The sequence below is a fragment of the Apis cerana genome, linkage group LG10, assembly GCF_029169275.1.
Source record: "Apis cerana isolate GH-2021 linkage group LG10, AcerK_1.0, whole genome shotgun sequence".
Taxonomy (NCBI): Eukaryota; Metazoa; Arthropoda; class Insecta; order Hymenoptera; family Apidae; genus Apis; species Apis cerana.
The window spans coordinates 212,989-233,572 of record NC_083861.1 but is presented as its reverse complement, the minus strand read 5'-3'; the positions used below and the strand labels follow the sequence as shown (position 1 = coordinate 233,572).

At 30.6% G+C, this 20,584-nt stretch overlaps 1 long non-coding RNA gene across 1 annotated transcript; it reads right to left on the bottom strand.

Moving 5' to 3' along the window:
• Window positions 1–15,701: 15,701 nt before the first annotated feature.
• Window positions 15,702–20,068, bottom strand: LOC133666737 (uncharacterized). The gene is made up of 2 exons (XR_009831270.1): window positions 19,654–20,068; window positions 15,702–16,071 (listed from the first exon to the last, which is right to left on the bottom strand). It is a non-coding gene; the product is annotated as an uncharacterized LOC133666737 (long non-coding RNA).
• Window positions 20,069–20,584: the final 516 nt, after the last annotated feature.

The following is a 20,584-nucleotide window of genomic DNA, read 5'->3' as shown; positions in this document are numbered from 1 at the left end:
ACAATGCAGTGGATTCTAATGAAACCAGTGTTTTCGTATCATTACAAATTGTTGCATTTATTAATAGCAATTGAACACACCATATCGGACCTTTGGATCTTCATCTCGATTTTATCTTCTACAGAAAAAAATCAAACAATCGTGCCCGTAATAAGGTTACATGTGCTTTGGAATTCATGAATTTTCTTTTTCCACAAGATTCTTTAAACTGCGTCAATATTTGTTTTTACAAAACAAATCACGAGATTAGACCATTATAAATTCCACATTGTCGATTTCCACGTAATATAGTTAAATAATATTAATATTAATAATATAGAAAATTAAATCTTATTATAGAATAAGATATATTTAAAATGGATTATTATTATTATTATTACGAATGTTTAAAAATATATTTAAACACAAAAATTATTATGAATTTAAGTATATCTGCATTATTATAATTCTTCTAATTATATCGTATAATTTTAAAAAGTATAATCTTCAAAATAACGAAACTATGAATATTAAGATTGGAGAGAAATATTTATGTGAGATTTATATTTACTTATGTTTTAAAATTCTATTATATACAGAATTGTTAATTTCATAATGGGTAAAAGTATTCCACAGAAAAACAGTTAAATAATTTACACTTTCAAATTAAACAAATAAAAGAAACTAAAGAAAACCAAAATACTTCAACGTAAAGCATTTATTAAAATATTAATTATTTCAAACCATTCATTTTCTTTTTTTATTTCTTTTTACTGTCAAATTTTCAACTTTCGTATAGGTTGTAATCGTTAAGGTTATGTGTTATTTTGCATTATTCGTAGCAATCTTTTAAAGTTATGTATAAAAATTTGTTTATATATTTATAATTTATATTTTATATCGTATTTTTAAATAAATATTATAAATACATGAGTGTATATTCATACATACGCATATGATTTACAAAATACAAATTCACAGAATATCTAATACAAAATAATTAAACGTGACGACAAAAAACGATATTTAGATTAAATAACCTATTTTAGCTCTTCTGCAACAGCATTAGATTTAAAGTATTATATATATAAATATATATATATATGATATTATATGTATATATAAAATATATGATATCAATCTTTTAATTTTGAATATACTTTCAAGTGTTTATTTATAATCATAGAGTATTAGTATACAATGTATTGATATATTTATAACCATATCTTTGAAGATTTTAGAGATTTAAAATTCAAAATAAAAATTGTTATATAAAAATTTCTCTGTGACTTATTAATTAAGTTATAATAGTTTAAATTGATGTTTGTTTGCATGATATATAATGACAAATATTTTATACAATTTTATATATTTTATACTTTAGTATAAATTATCGTTTCATTTTATTATTATTGAGTAGATAATGGTTTTCTCTAATAAGTATTCCTAATTTATTTTTTATTACTGTCCAAGAATTTCAAGAAGGAAAAGAATTGAAAAATGATAAAAAATATCAAAATAAAAACTTGAAAATAATATCTTATTGCATTCCATGTTATGTTATAAATTGTTACTTTCTTTACGAATTTTTAATCGCATCACTTATTCCAATTCGAATAATTCCATTTGCAACTTTCTTGATATAAAATAAATCCTATCTTATTTACCTCGTTCAATCTGTATGATCTGTTCGATTTAACAATTTGTTATCGATAAATCGAAGTAACGAACGACAGGTTGTAAGACAAAAAGTTTTTTGTCAAATTATATTCGAGATATAGAATACACACGGTCAACTTCATGAAATCATTTATGCTCCTACATTAAGCCTTGCAGAAATGTAAAAATAACCATTTATATTTTATAATTTTTTAATTTACAATTAAAATTATAAAAATAGGAATTACGAATAATTATCGACAAAATTAACGTTATATTTTAACGTTATAAAAAAAACTAAATATTCTAAATATTCAAAATATTCAATTTTTCAACAATATTTATTATGTTAAATTATGTTAACTTTCGAGAGTTTTAGTTTAGAGAAAAAAAAAGGTCTATCTTGAATCGGTTGTTTCCTCTTGTTTAACTAGTATTTAATTTCCATTTCCTTGATTTTTTAGATTTATAGGCGGGATTTTCACCCGGCAGAGCATCCGCCGATGTTGTGCGGTATGATTTCGTTACTTTAGCGAGGACTAGGCGCTGGGCTTGGCCTAGGATGCGCAATCCTGATTTATTAAGTCTATCGCACTATGACGCCGCTGCATACGTTGGAATAAATATACCATTGTACAGCATTGACATACATGCATGGTCCAAGCCCCAGTCTCTTTTCGCTATCGTTAAGGTTACTGCAAGAACGTTGAATTTTTCAGTGCTTCTTGCTTTGATTCATCGCACGTGTGTCATTATTCGCAGGCTCGTATCCAGATATACGCCCAAGTATCTGATGCTCGTCTTCATTCTCACCTGGCGACCTTACAACTTTAGAGTTGGTGGTCTTCTGGAATTCAGCGTGTCTTTTAGCAAAATCATTTCGGTCTTCTGCGCCGAGAGGATGAGTTTCTTCTTTTCACACTATTCCTCAATTATTCCAATGACGATCCGCCGTTTCGATTTGGGCGCGACTATTTCCGGAAATTATTATCAAGAGGTCGTCCATGTATGCGACCGCACGCCCCTCCGTCCGAGAGTGTCGTCGAAAACTAGGTTCCAGAGACTTGGGCCCAGGAATATGGATTCTTGCGAGTATCCCCTTGTGGCGTTCTTCGTAACGGGCCCGCGTTTGCCTACCATACGTCTCGCAAGTAGTCGGCAACAAGAAGGAATAGGTTCCTCGGACAACCTTTCTCTCGCAAGCGGTATAACATGTTCGGCCACATACATGGTTAAGCGCTCCCTTGATGTCGAATAAGATGGCGAGGACATACTTGTCCGTTAATTCTTTTACCATTTTCCTCATTTTTAGGCTTGCGTCTGTCGTCGATTTTCCCCTTCGAAATCGTATTGGTTCGTGGCCGCGTACCGACTGTTTGAAAACAACGGTCTTTCTGCCAGCAATTTCTCCAGACACTTCCCAATTACTGAAAGGAGACAGATCGGGTGATACGAGGCCGAATCCGATGCGTCCCTGTCGGGATCCTTTAGTAGGGCACGGATCGAGCCTTCTTTCCAAGTCTCGGGGAAGGTACCGTAGACAGACATTAAAGAAATCTTGCAGCTCTTTGCAAATGATGATGTGTGAGGCCTTAAGAATTTCGACCTCGATTCTATCTAAGTTCGGGAACACGCTCCATCTGGAACGCCTTTCTCGCCGCGTACATCCTCCTCTTGCGCTTGGTCAAGAATTCCGTCCACCATGAAACTGATTTCACATGCGCCTTTTTCGGTTTCATCGCATGATTGCACACCTCGATGGCGAAATCCCGCAGGGCAATCACCGCAGAGAAAACTCTCTCAGCCGAATGGATCTCGGCGTTTAAGCGCGTTCCCCACTCCGCAACTCCGCGATACACATCCGGAATTTTTCCCAGTCTGCCGTTTTTATGTTATATCTGGGGAGTATCAATTGGTATTGCTGGCCTCGCTGCGGTGCCACTCTTGTCAATGTCACATTATGGTCGTCGATTGTCCAACCTTCCATGACAAAACACTTCCTGACGAGTTTCCTTCGAACACCTCCGGACACAAAATCATATATCAATAGTCGAGGCGCGTCAGAGTGCAGAAGTGGGGGATGATTATGACTCGTTCAGCACCGTGAGATCAAGACTCGCCAGGGCAAGCTCGATCTCCTCGCCACGGATATCCGCATGACGACAGTGTCATAGAGGTGATCTTGCGTTTACATCGGCCGAAATGATTAATTTCTCTCCGGGAAAGGTGGACGTGATCTCTTCTATTTTTCGGATGTATGATTCAATGCTATCGAAGCATTGAAAATAAATGCTTGCGAGATATATTCGTCCGAAGGGCTCGATCACTTCCACACACACGCAATAAACGTCACAGATGAGTCAACTTGGTCGTCGCGATCATTGTTATTCCGGCCATGACCGCAGTGCCGGATTTGCCTCCGGAGACCACGAGTACACGCCGCCCGAATACGATGAATTTCCCTTTCGGATTATATGGTTCCTGCATGAGCAGGATGTCGATGCATTCATCGTCCATGATCCGTGCAATCTCGAGGGTGACACATTGCGCTCTCCGCATGTTGAGAGCCAAACGTAGTTCGCATACATCTTTATAGATCTTACTGATCATAGTTCGTTCGTAGTAGGATCTGATTCAAAACCGCCTTATAAGAAGGAGAAGTCTTATCCATCACGGCGTGTGATGATGTCTTTCCGCTTCTCTTGCACTTATGGCAAATTAGATTTTTGTTTTTGTTAGGTTTTGAAGGCATGGCCTTCCTCTGCGCAATGGCCTCCTTATCGTTCCGGCAATACTTAGCTGTATGTCCAAAGTTATGGCACTTGTAGCATTTCGTTGCCACTAGATAATCCTGTACTCTGCAGCAGTTCCAGCCAATGTAAATCCTCTCTTTTTTAAGAATTTCGCGTGCTTCTTTCGAGATTTTGAACATTCAATTACATCTTTCTTTTTTCCTGTCATCGGTTTTAAATGTTAACTTTATTTGTCGGCGGAACATTTCTTTCGTGTTTGTTCTGCTCTATAAGAGTTTTCATTATCTCCTCGTCATTATTAGCTCTGGAAACGTCATATATTATCACTCGTGGATATTTCTTCGCCGGGACACCGACCACGAAATCAGCCTCTCTCAGTTTTGGGTACTCGAGGAGGGTCGTAAGGTCTTTTTGACCTGCCATTTCTACGAGGATTCCGTTGCTGCTAATTTTTTTTATATGCTTAACTTTAAGTTTTTCCGCTACGGGCGAGATGATCTTTAAAACAGCTTCCTTTGTTTTCTCGGAGCTATTCCCGATTCCTGCATCAGATGGAATTATTGTTATAGAGTTCGGTGGGTCTTGTTTCGTGTTTGTGAGCGCCGCAATCCGCGCTCCGTGTATGTCATATTAAGTTTGCCCGATTGTTGTTGTATGACTTTTTCCACTGCGCTTTCCAGCGTTTGTTGCTGATCCTGTTTCCCTGTTGCAATACCATTATCTCTAAATCGCTATTGTAAATTAGACTCCGTTAGAGTAGTATCTGGATTTTCGGCACCCTTGATGTTCCTCGGTCATGTCGCTTCGGCGCCATTCTATCGTTCGCGACAATTTGCCCGCTCACGTCGCTTCGGCGCTAGCCCATTGTTCGGGACTATTTCCCCGATCGCGTCGTCTCGATGCCATCCTATCGTTCGCGATTATTTCCCCGGTCACGTCGTTTCGGCACCATCTAGTCGTTTGGATTAAAGTTCCCGGTCATGTCGGTTCGCGCCGCTTAATTCTATTTAGTAAATTCGATTTCTATTAGTGCCGTATTGCTTTGCATCGCGAATGCCCTTTCAATGTCCCAACGACGTATTACTTCTATTTTATAAGAAGAACCAACTAAAATTACTTTAATTAAAGATAGTTTTAGTTTTAAAATGTGTACAAACCGCCCGTTTATTATTAAAGTTGAAATAAGTTGTAACGTAATAAAAATACTAGAAAGTATTTTTAGATTTAAAATTTTAGTTTAAAAAAAATATTTCTTTTACATTGAAAAAATTAAAAAAATTTTTAAATTTTATAAATTAATTTATTAAATTTTCTTTTGAAGTTTAAAATTATAATTTTTAAAAGTTTAAAAATGTTTGATTCTGTTTGTTTTAATTTTCTAATGAAAAGTGAATATTTTAATCTTAATGATGAATATTTAATCCAAGCTTAGTATTTTATTGCCATTATATTTTCAGATATATGTTTTACCAAAGGACCAAAGGTTCCTATATCTAATCTAACCAAATTTCTTGCTTCGTTTCATTATTTACGTTTGAAAATGATAGAATAGAATAGCTTTAAAGTTAACAGTCATGCTTCTGCATAACATCTTAGGGCTGCCTATGTACTTTGACGGTATGCAATGACAGGCACATTGAATGAATTTTTTCCTTATAAAAGAGAAAAAAAATATTGATATATTTATTACATAAAAGTCAGATGTTAATGTTTGACTTATTCCAATAATATATATAAAGGTTAATTTTTAGTTTTATGATTTTATAAAAACTTATACGACATTTAAGAACACAAACCACGAGATTAGACTACTATAAGTTCCACATTGTCGAATATTTACACATTCTCGATTTCCACGTAATAGAGTTAAATAATATTATTTTTAATTAGTAATATAGACAATTAAATCTTGCTACAAAATATATTTAAAATGAATTATTATTATTACGAATGTTTATCAATATATTTAAACACCAAAATTATTATGAATTTAAATATTTCTGCATTATTATAATTCTTCTAATTATATCGTATAATTTTAAAAAGTATAATCTTCAAAATAACAAAACCATGAAAATTAATATGGAGAGAAACTATACGTGAGATTTATATTTACGTATGTTCTAAAATTCTATTATATAAACAATTGCTATAATTGTTATAATTGTTATAATTTTATAATACAAATTGGTAAAAATATTCCACAGAAAAATAGTTAAATTATTTACATTTTCACATTTTCAAATTAAATAAATAAAGAAAACTAAAAAACACTTCACTAAGCACTTATTAAAATATTTATTGTTTCAAACCATTGATTTTCTTTTTTTATTTTTTTTACTGTCAAATTTTCAACATTCCTATAGGTTATAATCATTAACGTTACATGTCTTTACGTATTATTCTTAGCAATCTTTTGAAATTATGCATTAAATTTGTTTACATTTTTATAATGTATATTTCACATCGTATTTTTAAATATATTATTAATATATGTATGTGTATATATGTACGAATATGATTTACAAAATATAAATTCACAGAATATCTAATTGGAATATAATTAAACGTGACGACAAAAAACGACATTTAAATTGAATATTCTAAACGTATTTTAGCTGTTCTATAACAGCATTCGATTTAAAGTATTATATATATATATATATATATATGTATACATATATTTACAACATATTGATCATACTGTTATAAATTAATAATGTATCACGTCTGTTAACAATATTAATATAATTTTGATATATATTTAATTTTAATTAATTAATTAATTAATTATGAAATATATGGTATCATGAATTTATTTATCAACAAATAATACTAATAATTCTAATATTGTCAGACTATATATATGACTGTTTTTCATAAATATATAAATTATTTATAGTAGCAAAAATCTTTATTTTTTTTTTTTTCATTATTAACTTGTTAATAAGAACATTATATATATAGTTGGTCACAGAAGTTTTCGTATGTTTTATACAAATTCAATTGTATTTGTGTTATCGAAATCAAACGTAATTTTTTATATAAAATATTGCGTGTATAATAATATGAAATTTTTTTTATTATGGAATATCATTTCAAAGCAGTTAAATCGATTTTTGAAGTTTTAATATTATTTTCATTTCTTTATATACTTTCATTTCGTGATTCGAGATAAAACAAAGTTTTAAATTATAAAATATTGAATTCTAACTCTATTATCGGAGATAGATAGATAGATAGATAGATAGATAGAACAAAATATATTTCTAGAAGAAATTATATGCAAGACATGGAAAAATGAGATTTGATTTCACATACTCAAAGAAATTTGTCCAAAAATAAGTTATTTTATATATGATATTTTAATATAATGTTATATATATTTTTTCATTGAAATCAAATCTTTCATAATAATTCAATTTCTTTATTAAGATAGTAAAAAAAAGTTTGTGATATACATTAAATTACAAGTAAAATCTCGAATAATCAAACTAATAGTAGTAATATCAGTAGTCTAAGTGTATAGTATAATTTATTAATCCAATAATTTATATTAATGTGAAATATGACAATTTTAATGTATACTACCCGTTTATATATATTATAAAAAACGTGTATTTATATATATATATATATAAATATTATATATATATATATATATTATATATATTTTAATTATATATATATATATATATATAAATATATTTATATATATTTATATTATATATATATATATATACACACACGCTTTTTTCAATCAATTTTTTCAGCGTTTTCATCTCTTATTTTTTATCTTCAAGTTATTTTTCAAATTGCTAGTACCATTTTGCATTTTTTTCAATGCTTCTTTTTTTTTTAATTGCGTACAAATACGCATGTTTATGAAAACACCATCAGATTTATATTTATTTTCGCTCATAAAATTATCTTCAATATTTTTCCATGACTTAGATGTTCAATTAAATATCTTTTATAATATCAATTTCAAACGTCTATCTAATTTCATCAAGCCAATCTCTATCATTGTCTATCATTGAATATATGTTAAATATAAAAAAATACAATATATAGATATCGAATCCTCTAATAAGGAACGATTGCTTTCATCTTAAAATTTTCAATGATATTGTGTGATAAAAATGTAGATTCTAAATTGAGACGTTGAATTCAAATAAAATCTATTTCCATCCTAACTTTTAATTGCTAACGTATAATCTCTAAACATGTATATCCGCATCATCGTTAGATATTCTGTCGAGAACTAAAATTTTATTTAAGTAAAATGAATATTTCAAGAAAAATTAATACCAATCTTCTTATCAAAGCTAACATGTTCATTCTGTTACGTGATACGTCCCTTAGATGAACGAATTTGAACTGAAAAATATTCGCAAATAAATTCTTGTGATATCTCTTTCGATATTGTTGAGAGTGACGTTTTCAAGCCGACTCGCGAGTTACGTCGAATTCTGCCACGAGAATTCGATTTTGATCAAAATTGTAGCTTTTCGACGCTAAAAACGCTAAAAACCGCGAATTCGGATTCGAAAGCGAACAGAAATACGACATCGAACAAAAACTCGCCATCATATCATGTGAAATTCTGGCATGAAAAATTTATCTTGATTAAAACTGTAACTTTTCGACAAGAAAATCGCTGTTACGGCGAATCGGGGATCGAAAACGATCAGAGAGACGTTAGTTAATCCAACACAACAAATTCGCATTGTTGAATGATTAAATTCTTCCATGAAAAATCAATTTGAACAAAAAATGTTGCTTTTCGTCACGAGAAACGCTCCTACGGCGAATTCTGCATCGAAAGAAAACGTTCGGAACAGAGACGGATAACAACAATCTCCAACACAAACTCGCCCTGTTACCGTCTGGAACGAAAAATTGATTTCGATAAGTTATGTGGCATTTTGGCACGAAAATCGCAGTTTCGACGAATTCTGCTCTCATATCGTTGAGAGTGATGTTTTCAAGCTGATACTCGCGAGTTACATCGAATTCCTCCACGAGAACGTAACGTAAAATAAAATATTTTCGATAATATGGTTTTGTTTAAAAAGGAAATAAAATTATTCCATAATTATTTCCTTATTCCTCTTCAGCACGTGCCTTCTTGCAAAATTACGTATTATTTTCGAGTGGCCAAGTATCACGGGGTTAGTGGAGTCGGAGAAACGGAACGAAGAAGAAACGTGAATTAATTCAGATAGAGGAAGCCGATATACGGGATGACAGCGCGTGAGCCGGGACGGAAAGACCAGATGGGTGAGCAGCTGAATGGACTTCCGCTTCCGCCGGAGATAACAGCGCGTGTCTAAAATCTACTAAGCGGACACGTTCCGGGGCCAACTTCGCGTACACTGTGTTTCGCTGTTTGCAAACACCCATATTTCGGACTAATTATTCCTTTCGTCGATGCCACACCGATAAATTTGTCATTTGTCCCACCGAGCATCTTAATTAAACGACGGTTCGAGGAAGAACGATCGCTGATTATCTTGTCGGCGACGGTGATTAAAGTTTAATAAGGAGTGTCGTTTGAATGAAAGAGATTTTACGTGAAAGAATACGAGTAACGTGAAGCTTGGAAAATTGTCATCAGTACATATTCCTTCTTTGTTTCGAATTATTTCTCATTCTACGATTCTCGAAATCTATTTTGTGTATTTTAAATATTATACGTTTATTAGATCCTTGGATATTTTCTTTTAATAAGTATTTTTTTATCGAATAAAATGTTCAAATTATCTATACGATGCCCAAATTAGTTCACGCAACAAGCGCTCCCATCGTAAAAAGATAAAAAATTCATCTTATCGTACCCAAAACCGATAACCGTCTCGAACTACCACCATAATCATATTCAAATTCGCCGATCCATTTAAAAATTCATCAGGACGATCTACCAAACTTTCCCCGGTTTATCAGCCGATACACTTTTCCGGAAATTAGCTCTCGGCTAATTGGTATTAAATTTCTGCTGCGAGCTAAAGGATTATCATCGTATTATCAACAGAAACGATTATTCGCGCTTGCGGAAAAGCAGATATGGAAGAGAGAGAAAGAGAGAAAGAGAGACAACGCTAATAAATTCCTACGCGTTGCTCTAGCTATCGCAAAAGGGAGAATTCCAAAGCAGACCGCACGTTGAATTCCGCGATGTCTGCGAGTTTGATGCGATTTGAGCTTGTGTCGCTTTTCTCACTCGTTTGAACGGTGAATATTTTTCTTCGAATAGCTGACATTGTCGAAAAAGATGGCGCAGAGAACGTGAGATTTTCGAACAAAAACTCGAAACCTAATTCATTCAAACCAAATTCGTATTCTGATCATGAGTCAGAGGCATTGTGAATTCTGAATAACATCGAATACTTTTATATTATATATATTCTAAGATATCTTTGAATATTTTTGAGAATTTCTTAATACAAGTTTAGTACGCGTTTGAATGTTTCCAAATGTCTGAAAATCTTTGTAATTATCTGCAAATGGTTTCCAATATAATATAAATATTTCTAGATAAACATGTTTGAAACATTTTGATAGCTTGGACAGATTCGAATATTTGCAAATTCAATTGTGAAATTATCGAAAGTAATTTTAAACAAAAACGATATAGATATAAAAATCTGTCCCAAAAAATAAAATCACTTACAATTTTTATTTATTTTTGTAGTAAAATTTAAAAGATATTTAGTTGAAAATTTATTTGAAATATCTGCATACAAATATCATCAGTCATCATATTCATAGTTATTTTGAAGAAAAGAATTTTAACAATACGTACAATTAAATATAAAAATTAACTAATAAACGCCATAGACACGAAAAATATGAAAAATTTTTGAACGGTTCATTATCGAGGCGCGTGAAAATTCTTGATTGCCGATTGTGAAATTTTGTCGCCTCTAAATTATAATAATCTATCGGTTATTCGGTGGATTCGAGAACGGGTTGGTGAAATGAATCGTTCCGATTTCATTTCAATTATATCATTTGTTGTGTATCTCGAAATGATTCGATTACAATGGGTAAAATATGACGCGATTAAACGATTCACCGTGAAGATAATTTAATTTCACGATGCAGAGTGGACAGAGAATGATAATTGACGTTTGACAGTTTCGAGAGCTACACGCTACACTTCACTACGAATGTTTTTTAATCGTAAGAGAACCGATCGAGTGGCCATTAAAATGATTCGACAGATATATTTATAAAATTCGAAAATCTTGTTAATCGTTGCGATTTATTCGCTATCGTGGTGTTACGGAATTATCGTTATCACGCCAACGGTGTTAATATCTCGAATGAAAAATTTTCGATTAAACGCGAGCAATTGTGAATCGAAAGTAATTGTCCTGGAAATAATGAATTCGTTTTATTTTTCATCGTTGGCCACAGAGAATTTTTCATAAATGCTAAACGTTCATTTGATAAAATGAATTGTAAATAATTATAAATTTGTTAGTTCGAAATTATTTCCGTTCCTTTATGTCATTGACAATTCTATTGATTTGTTATTGATTCGAGAAATCTCTCGAAATAGAATTTTCATGGATTATCTCCAATTTCTATTATAGAGTTCTAGTTCAATCGTTTCTTAAAGATTTTTAAGAAAATTCAGAATAATTAAACGATTATTTAAATAACTGAGTATTCTCCGAGTAAACAACAGAGCTCAAAATTGTTTAAATTGCAATTTGAAGATTTATAAATTCAATTAAATCGTTATTTGACACGTTTCGAATTTGATTTAGCGAGAAAATTTATTACTAAAATTAAAACTGAATGAGAATTGTAAGTATTGATTAATATTATTCAAATTAGTTTTTTAATTTTAAAATATTAATTTTTATTTCAACTTGTAATTTTTGAAAAATTTATCTAAGAAACTTTTATATTAAAGAATTTTTTAATCTCTTCGTTTTACGCGTATAATATTTTCGAAATATTTATTTTTACGTTCCTTTTAGCTTCGACGAAACGATTAAATTTACATAGAAAACATGAATTTCGTTTAAAAAATAATTATTACTAGTTATTCATCTATGTAAATTTTAAACTTCATATTTGGAGATGTTATATTTGGTAAAAAAAAAAAAGGAAAAAAATAAAATTATAATACGATATATAGAATAACTATAACTGTAACTTAATGAAATATTCGTTATTTACTCCTATATCATTTACAATTAATATATTTGATTAATTTTTATTTATTTTGTAATTTTATATTATATTCGTATATTTTTTCAAAAAAAAATAATAAACAAATAAATAAAATCCATCGCTTCTTATTTTCGTGTCAAATTATATAACGAGACGTATAAAAATTAATAAAATTTATAAAATTTATAAAAATCGATACATTATTATGCGTAACATTTTCCTTTCGGATAATTTTTCTTTTTACTTTACTTTATTATTCTTGCGTTTCGAAAAGAAAAATTGTGGCAACGCAGAGAAAAAAGCTACGAGCAATAAAAGTAACTACTAGATAATTAAGATTTTAAGCTTTACAGAGCTAGCTGCTAGTTGCATTGCCTTTTGTTCGCTATTATCCAAATCTTGTATAATATGCATCGACATTGCTCGTGATTATCCATTGCTCTGCCTATATGGGAAACTGGTAAACAACATTGCTCTAAGGTAAACAATTGTTTTTCATCGCTAGATATCGATCATCGAGACCTAATTACAGTAAATATATAAAAGATTCAATAAGAAATTAAAAAAAAAAATATTTAATAAAAAATAAAAGATTTTTATTTCGAAAAATAGCAAGGAATCTTACTTTTCGATGCATTGAATTCGCCTGAAAAAAATAAACAAAAATTCGAAAATAAAAGTTAATCATCGCCTATTTAAAATTTAATAAATGAATGTATTTCGGTTCAAATTTTTTTTGTTCATTTTTGCATCGCTATATTTTATAGCCACTCTCTATCGATTTTAATAATTTTAATTTTTCGTGATTTATATTAACAAGGTAAGGCGATAAAAAGAGGGCGACAATCTTCAGAGATTGTTCTTTCAACATCGAAGCGCACCAAGAACTTTAAATTATATATATTAAGCTCTTCTCTAAAATTAAACATTCGACCGAATTTTCTTCCCCCAGTCTACATAAAATTAATTCAGAGCGTAATCTCGTATTAGCACGCGACAGATAATTTAATTCTCATTCGCGTAAACATTTCTCATCCACTAGGCGAACTACACACCATAAAAAGAAAAGTCATTTTTAATTTCAGAATTAAACGATAATTGACGCGAATGGAATTTCGAAGACGATTAAATTTATCGAGGCGCAAAATTCTAGCGCGAAAACAGTTTTGCGAAACTCCGTTGGCGAGACGAAAGAGAGCATCGAGCGATTCACAGCGTTGCACGAGTTCGTATCAGGCGAGCCACGTGCAAATTCGATGAATCGTTTGTTTCCGTACGAAGCACGTACTTTCTGCATATACAATAAACGCGTCGCACGCGTGCAAACAGTCGCTCGCTCTTTCCTCGTTTCCAGCCAAACCTCTCTGCGCGTACTTTCGATCGTTTCCACATTCCGGACACGTAGCGGCATTATCGATGACAGATCAACCCTCCTTCCAATCCGTCCTCATTTTTTTTTTTTTTCCGTACTTTCGTCGACGCTCTCTTCGTTCGATCGATCGGATCGACGATAAATTTTCGCCGAGGCCGATTACGCCGTTGTTGCGTTATCCTCGATTAACCTCGAGCTTTTCACAGAATGCCGAGGACGGGGATAAAGGGGATACTAGGGAAGAATTAATTTAAATCACTTCACGGATTGCGGGATAATGAATCCTCAACCGCTACGAAACAATTCGTAAAATCGAATTTCTAATTTTCATTGCATTCTTTTTTCTTTACATTGGTCCTCCTTGTTGATTCTTTACTTTATTTCCTTTTATTCTTTTGTTCGATTTTTATCCCCGTAAATTGGTTTTATTTTTCTCTCAAAATTGAATCTATCACTAGCTTCCTTTTTATATTCCTGTTTGTTGAAGAAAGAATTTTCGATACAATTGTTCAATCAGGCTTGATCGTTTTCTTCTTCGTGTGCAAAGTAACAACAGTTGAATTTGATTCGCATGTACATAAAAATGAAAGTGAAATTAGCAAGTTTGTTTAAATTTCAATTAATTTTTAGTAATTATTGTACATTTGAAATAATACATTTTTATTATATACACGTATATTGTATTTATATGTTAATTAATTATTTACGATTAGTAAAATTAGTTACAATTCAACCGTATTTTTATTCCTTTATCAACTATTTTAACTTTCGTAAAAATTTATTTCTGTAATAATATATTTATATGCATATATAATTTTTTTAAAAAATATATATCTTGACTACGATATTTAAATGAATTAAATATTGTGCAGAAATATAACGTAAAAATCGGACTACTTTTTCCCTGAGCAATGCCATATTCTCTCGTATAAACAATATACAGTTTATACAGATTTTATTTTTGCGATTGAAAAGGCAAACGAAATAATAGACTTGTTCCATTATTATTCTTAGATTCTCGATTAATATTCGCTCTTTTTAATTAAACGATGAAGCATAGATGACACAGAATTCTTGCGTAAAAATTCGCAGCGGTATTTAAGTATATTTCCAATACATCCAATACATGACCAGAGAAATTTCCTGAAATTCCGTTACTTATCCGAGAATCGAACGTGACGTGAAAACGAACGAGGCAAATCTCGTTTGCAGCTCGACATTTAACAAAATGAAACGTCAAACGTGTTTTTCGACGAACGAAGACATTATGACGTTTATCTCATTGTTGCAACTATCGATTAGTCCAATGACTATTATTCTTAACTTTTTAACTATCCATCTATAGGGTATCGATAAATATATCGTAAAAATAATTTTGGATGAAAGTGTCTGTACGTTTCTTTTTACAATTGCAAAAGCAAGGAATATAAAGTTGATCGATATTGGCAGCTTCGATGGTTTCGATATTAATATTTTTTTCGTTATGTTTCTTGATCATAAGTTTTCAAATGTTTAAAATCAAAATGAATACTTTACAAGATATTTTTTCATTATCTGTTAATAAATATTTTTCTAAAATAATAATAATAATAATAATTGTTATAAAGTTTGTTTCGATAAAACAATATTTTCCGAGAGAATGTAAGGCTATTATTATGAACCTTCTTTTATATTATAATTATAGATAATAATTACATTTCAAAAAGAAAAGATAACATTCAATGATAATAAATAACATTATTAACAAATTATTAACAAATATTATTTTTATTAAAATTTCATATCAACAAATTTCCACATCATTTAGCATCTTCTTTCTTTCATTTTCCTGTTCTCTTGGAGAAAACTATAAATAAGAATTTTGTATTTATACATATCGTTACTTGAAGCAATTAAATCCATTCATAATGTGTTCTTTTCATATTTTTATACATAATAGTCACAATAATTAATTTATTTACAACTATTCGTACGATACCAATTCATTCAATAACTAATATAATGTTCTAGGAGCAGAGAGTTGTTCCACCCCGTGACCAAAGAACGACTTCGTTAAATCGATATTTCGATGTCACTTCTTGTGCCGTGATTTCTGTTCCACATTATAGCTCGTCAACCCTAATAAAAATATTATAAACAATTCTATAAATATTTTCTGGATTTTTGACACCAGAAATCCTACAACAATATTCAAAGGATCAAATTTTCTTTCGAGTGTAAAATACGCAAGGCTTCGTGCGAAACTGCATTTTGTGTTTAGCCATGGCCAACAAGGGTTTCGAAACTTTTCGTACTCTCGTTTCCTTCGAACGGTGGCTTCTTTAATTACTTTCCGTAAGTTTCTCTTCTCCCAGCTGACGCTACGCTTGTACCTTTTTTTTCTTCTTTCTTTCATTTTTTTTTTTTTGGAAAATCGTTTTCCTTTTCACTTCCCCTTCCCGAACTTCACTTAAAAAGAAAAATCCTTGCTCGAGTGTTCTTTTGCCAGTTCGTTCGAAGAAGAAAAAAGAGATAGAGATACTGAGAGAGAGGAGAAGGGAGAGAAAGAGAGAGAAAAGCTGTATAACGCGCATAAGTGGAATATTGAGATATAATCCACCTTTTTTAGCGCTCGCCTTTCTTTTCTCCTTTTTTCCCCTCTTGGTCGAATGAAAGCGGTAGCGGCCGGCTATTTCCGGTTTTACCCTCGCACCCTCGAGTCACTTTCGTGCATATAAAACTTATTTTTATCGCGGTGACCACGGATCGAAGCTTTTCATGCGTGCAACAAGTGCGCGTGTACGTCTATCAATGACTACCTGTGTTTCATACGCTTCAATCGAAAAAAGAAAAAAAAAAAAAAGAAAAAAAATGATATTTCACTAATTAATCTTTTATTAAGACAGATAATTTTAATAGGATGAAATCTTTAATTTTTTCCTAGTTTCTTCTAGTATTATAAATTTTTTCCATGAAACGCGTTCCATTTATTTTGAAAGGAAAAAAATATTGGAGTTTGGTCGGAATGAATATATTGTATGGATTTTTTCCGGAACCATTATCGAGACTTGTATGCGTACGATGGAATACAGAGATAAATTGATCAATCGAGAGTTTGGAAAAATTTTTTTTTTATGCTACAAAAATAATTTTATATCAGAAACAATGCGAATATCGTACATTCTTTCTAATTGTCATTAATAATCCTTACGTGTGTATCGAAAAAGATATTTCAATAAATTTGGATACTAATATTACCATTGATATATTTGCGATAAAAATAGCGATTTTTATATATTAAATTACGACAATATAGGTATCAAAGTGCTTAATAAATAAATTCATATACCGTGAAAAGAATCTTTATTTTTTGTTTAAAGTTGAAATGAATTATAGTATGTTAAATTTAACGATGATTTATTATTCCTTTGTATTACTTATTTTTCATATTCTCTATTAATTAAATTCGTTTATTACAGAAAAATCGTTCATAAAAATTTAAGTTTTAAGAATCTTTTTGTAAATATTCTCGTATTAATTATATTATAAATTTAATATACTGCTGGACGAAATATTCCATTGAAATAGCTGGTTTTTAATACACGAGATAAAATCGCAAAACGAATATATTATAAAAAAAAGAAAGCGAAATTAGCAAAATATTGTGCACTTAATTATTCTGTTTTTGTAAATCATGATGAATAATTTGATAATAAATGTTAAAGTTTAAGAAAAAAATAATATGTAACAATATTAGTAATAAATGATGCAAAAATAGTGTTATAAATAAAGAATTTTATATATGAATAAAATATAGATATAAATACAAGAAGTAGCTTTTGAATGCACAAGATTGAATATTAAAAAAATGTTTAATTTTATATTAAATATTCTTTAATTACTTGGTAATTTCAATTTTGTTTTTATCTCTTTCTATCCGAGTTTTTATCCTCTATTTTTTTTCTTTTAGATGATTCAAACCGATACTTTTCCTACTTTCAAGATGCTAAAAATCATTTGGCACGAAGAAGACATTGCAGTTGACAATGTTGAAAGATTGCAGAGTGAGAAAGAAAAAGAAAAAGAATGGAAGAAGAGAGGATGAAAAGTGAATATGGTTGATCGATCTTTCCACGAAAATATTTCGAAGAGACTGTTGTCGAGGGTGGATTTTCGTACGTGAGATAATTCCTCGTATCAATATAATGGTGGAGAGTTGAAAGAAAAGGAAACAGATTGTTCGCTTCTTCTGTTATCGGATTCCACGTGAAAAGAACCAATGTTTCTCGATTACACTTTTATATTCATATTTCTCGTTCTCTCGATTCCTTCCACTGCATAAAACGTTATCTTCCTCGATATTCGCCTAATTATTTTCGATCTTTGCGACATTTAATTCCCCATAAAATATCGTCGTTTAAAGATAAAATTTAAATAACAATTGATTCCAATGTGATTGCAGGATGATAGAAAAAAGTTGAAACATTAACATTAAATAATCGAAAGAATTTTATTCGCAGAAACAAATGTTAATTTCACGTTTTAAATCGAATTATTCGAACATTTATACTTTTTAATTAAAATATATGTTTGAAATTTAAAATTTAAACATTTAAAATTGTAAAGCTTTTAATTTATACACGTACACACATATATAAATATATATTTAAAATTTCAAATTGAAATATTCAAATGTGCCGAAAAAATATACTTGAATTTTAAAATAAAAAAATCAATTAAAAATCAAAATCATTGTACTTTTTATTGCTCGAATATTTTTTCATGTAAATAAGGGATCCTTCTTTACTTTTCGTTCGAAAATTTCAAAGCTCGTAAAAATGTAATTTATCCTAAGAAAAATAGCACACACACAAAAAGAATTTTTATTTTTCTCAAAAGTTACGAAATACTAGATAAGAAATTTTAACCAAGAAAATTATCTTCACATATCTCCTCCCAACTTTGTGAATGGTCTTTATTATACCCCGAAGAATTTTTTTTCACCGAAACATTTTTGATTACATATCGCGTTTCCATAAAACGTGTTCAAAAGTTTCACGGATTATGATATGTTCCAGGTACGTACACATCGGAGCATCAACCGTGTGACAAGCGTGGCCTGACGCGAACTGAATTTCCCACGTGGCCGGCAGACACCAACGCAATTTTATCACCATTCATTGTACGTATCACGGTGTCATTGATACGAAATACACGCCACTATTGTTCGCGCGAAAAAATCGCCCGAATGACGGATACAATGAACATTACACCGTTTATTGCATCGATTTTAATCGTTTTAACGAATTTCGATACCGTCATTCGTGTTATTCTTCCTTGTAATTGATTTTCTACAAACGAAAAATAGAACTTTTTTTTTCTTTTTACGAAGATTTGTCACGATAAATCTAAAAATGAAAGATGAACAATTTGGTGATCTTCATAATTTTAGCTTTTTTCAGCATATAGTTTATTATACGAAAAATGTAAATAGAAAATGACATTGTACTTTTTAATGTTAAATATTAAAAGTTATATGATATAATAATTTGCACGATATTATTTTGTAACTGATTTATAGAAATATTTTGGAAAACAAAAAAGATAATTTAATTATTAATTCTAAAGCTCCTTTAACAAATTACATAAATTTCTTACTCCTATTCAAAATTTATTTCAAATATTCAACATTACGATTTACGAACAAAATTATACGTGTACCTTTTTATCGAAGTGAAGAAGTCGCCGGGCCCGATTCAATAAACGTCCCTCCTCGATCAACGAACGGCCGTATTTGCTTTTCCATTATTAAACATCGCTCGATAATGCGCCGCACACACGCCTGTTTATCAACTTTTCCCGCTCTTTTATTGCGCGATAGAGACTCGGATATCAGCCAGGGAACAGAATAGGTGGAATTTCTCCATTCTACGCGGGTTTATTCGCGTCGAATTACGTATAAAATTTATTATATTAATTCTTAGTAAGTATCTTGAATGAACTGGTTGGAATAAACTTTTCAAAAATGCACCATCTTAATAGTTGGCTTCGTGTATTTTGCACTTAAAATATAAACTTCCATAAATTGTTGGATTGCATATTCGTGGTAATAGTATTATATTACGCTGACATCTACTTTGGTTGAGCACGTATAATAAATATGAGACCATAAAATAATTAAATTCTTCGTTTCTCTCTTCTTCTTATCATTGCTACAGAATAGCGCGAAAGGAGAGTAATTTTACGACTAATAAGAAAAGGATAATCCTAAGAAAGCTGGTTCGTAAGACTGTTTAGCACGACTTTGAAAACACGAGACATGTTTACGGAGGATTTGTTAAAGCTGAATTGCACTTTAAGCAAAAAGGGAGCATAGAGAGAGAGAGAATATTTGGTTCTGGAAATTGATCGATTTATAAAAATTCAATAACAATTAAATTCGTACGAAACAAATTTAACAGTAAATATAAATTCATATTACGATCAAAATAATCTAAATTTAATATCGAAACTATTTGACAATTTATATATTTTCGAAACCAAAGTTGAATTTCTAATATTATTTCAACGTTGATATCAAATTCTGTTTACTGAAAATCTGATTTTCATGTACACGTATATTTAGAAATTACACATACGATCTTCAAACATT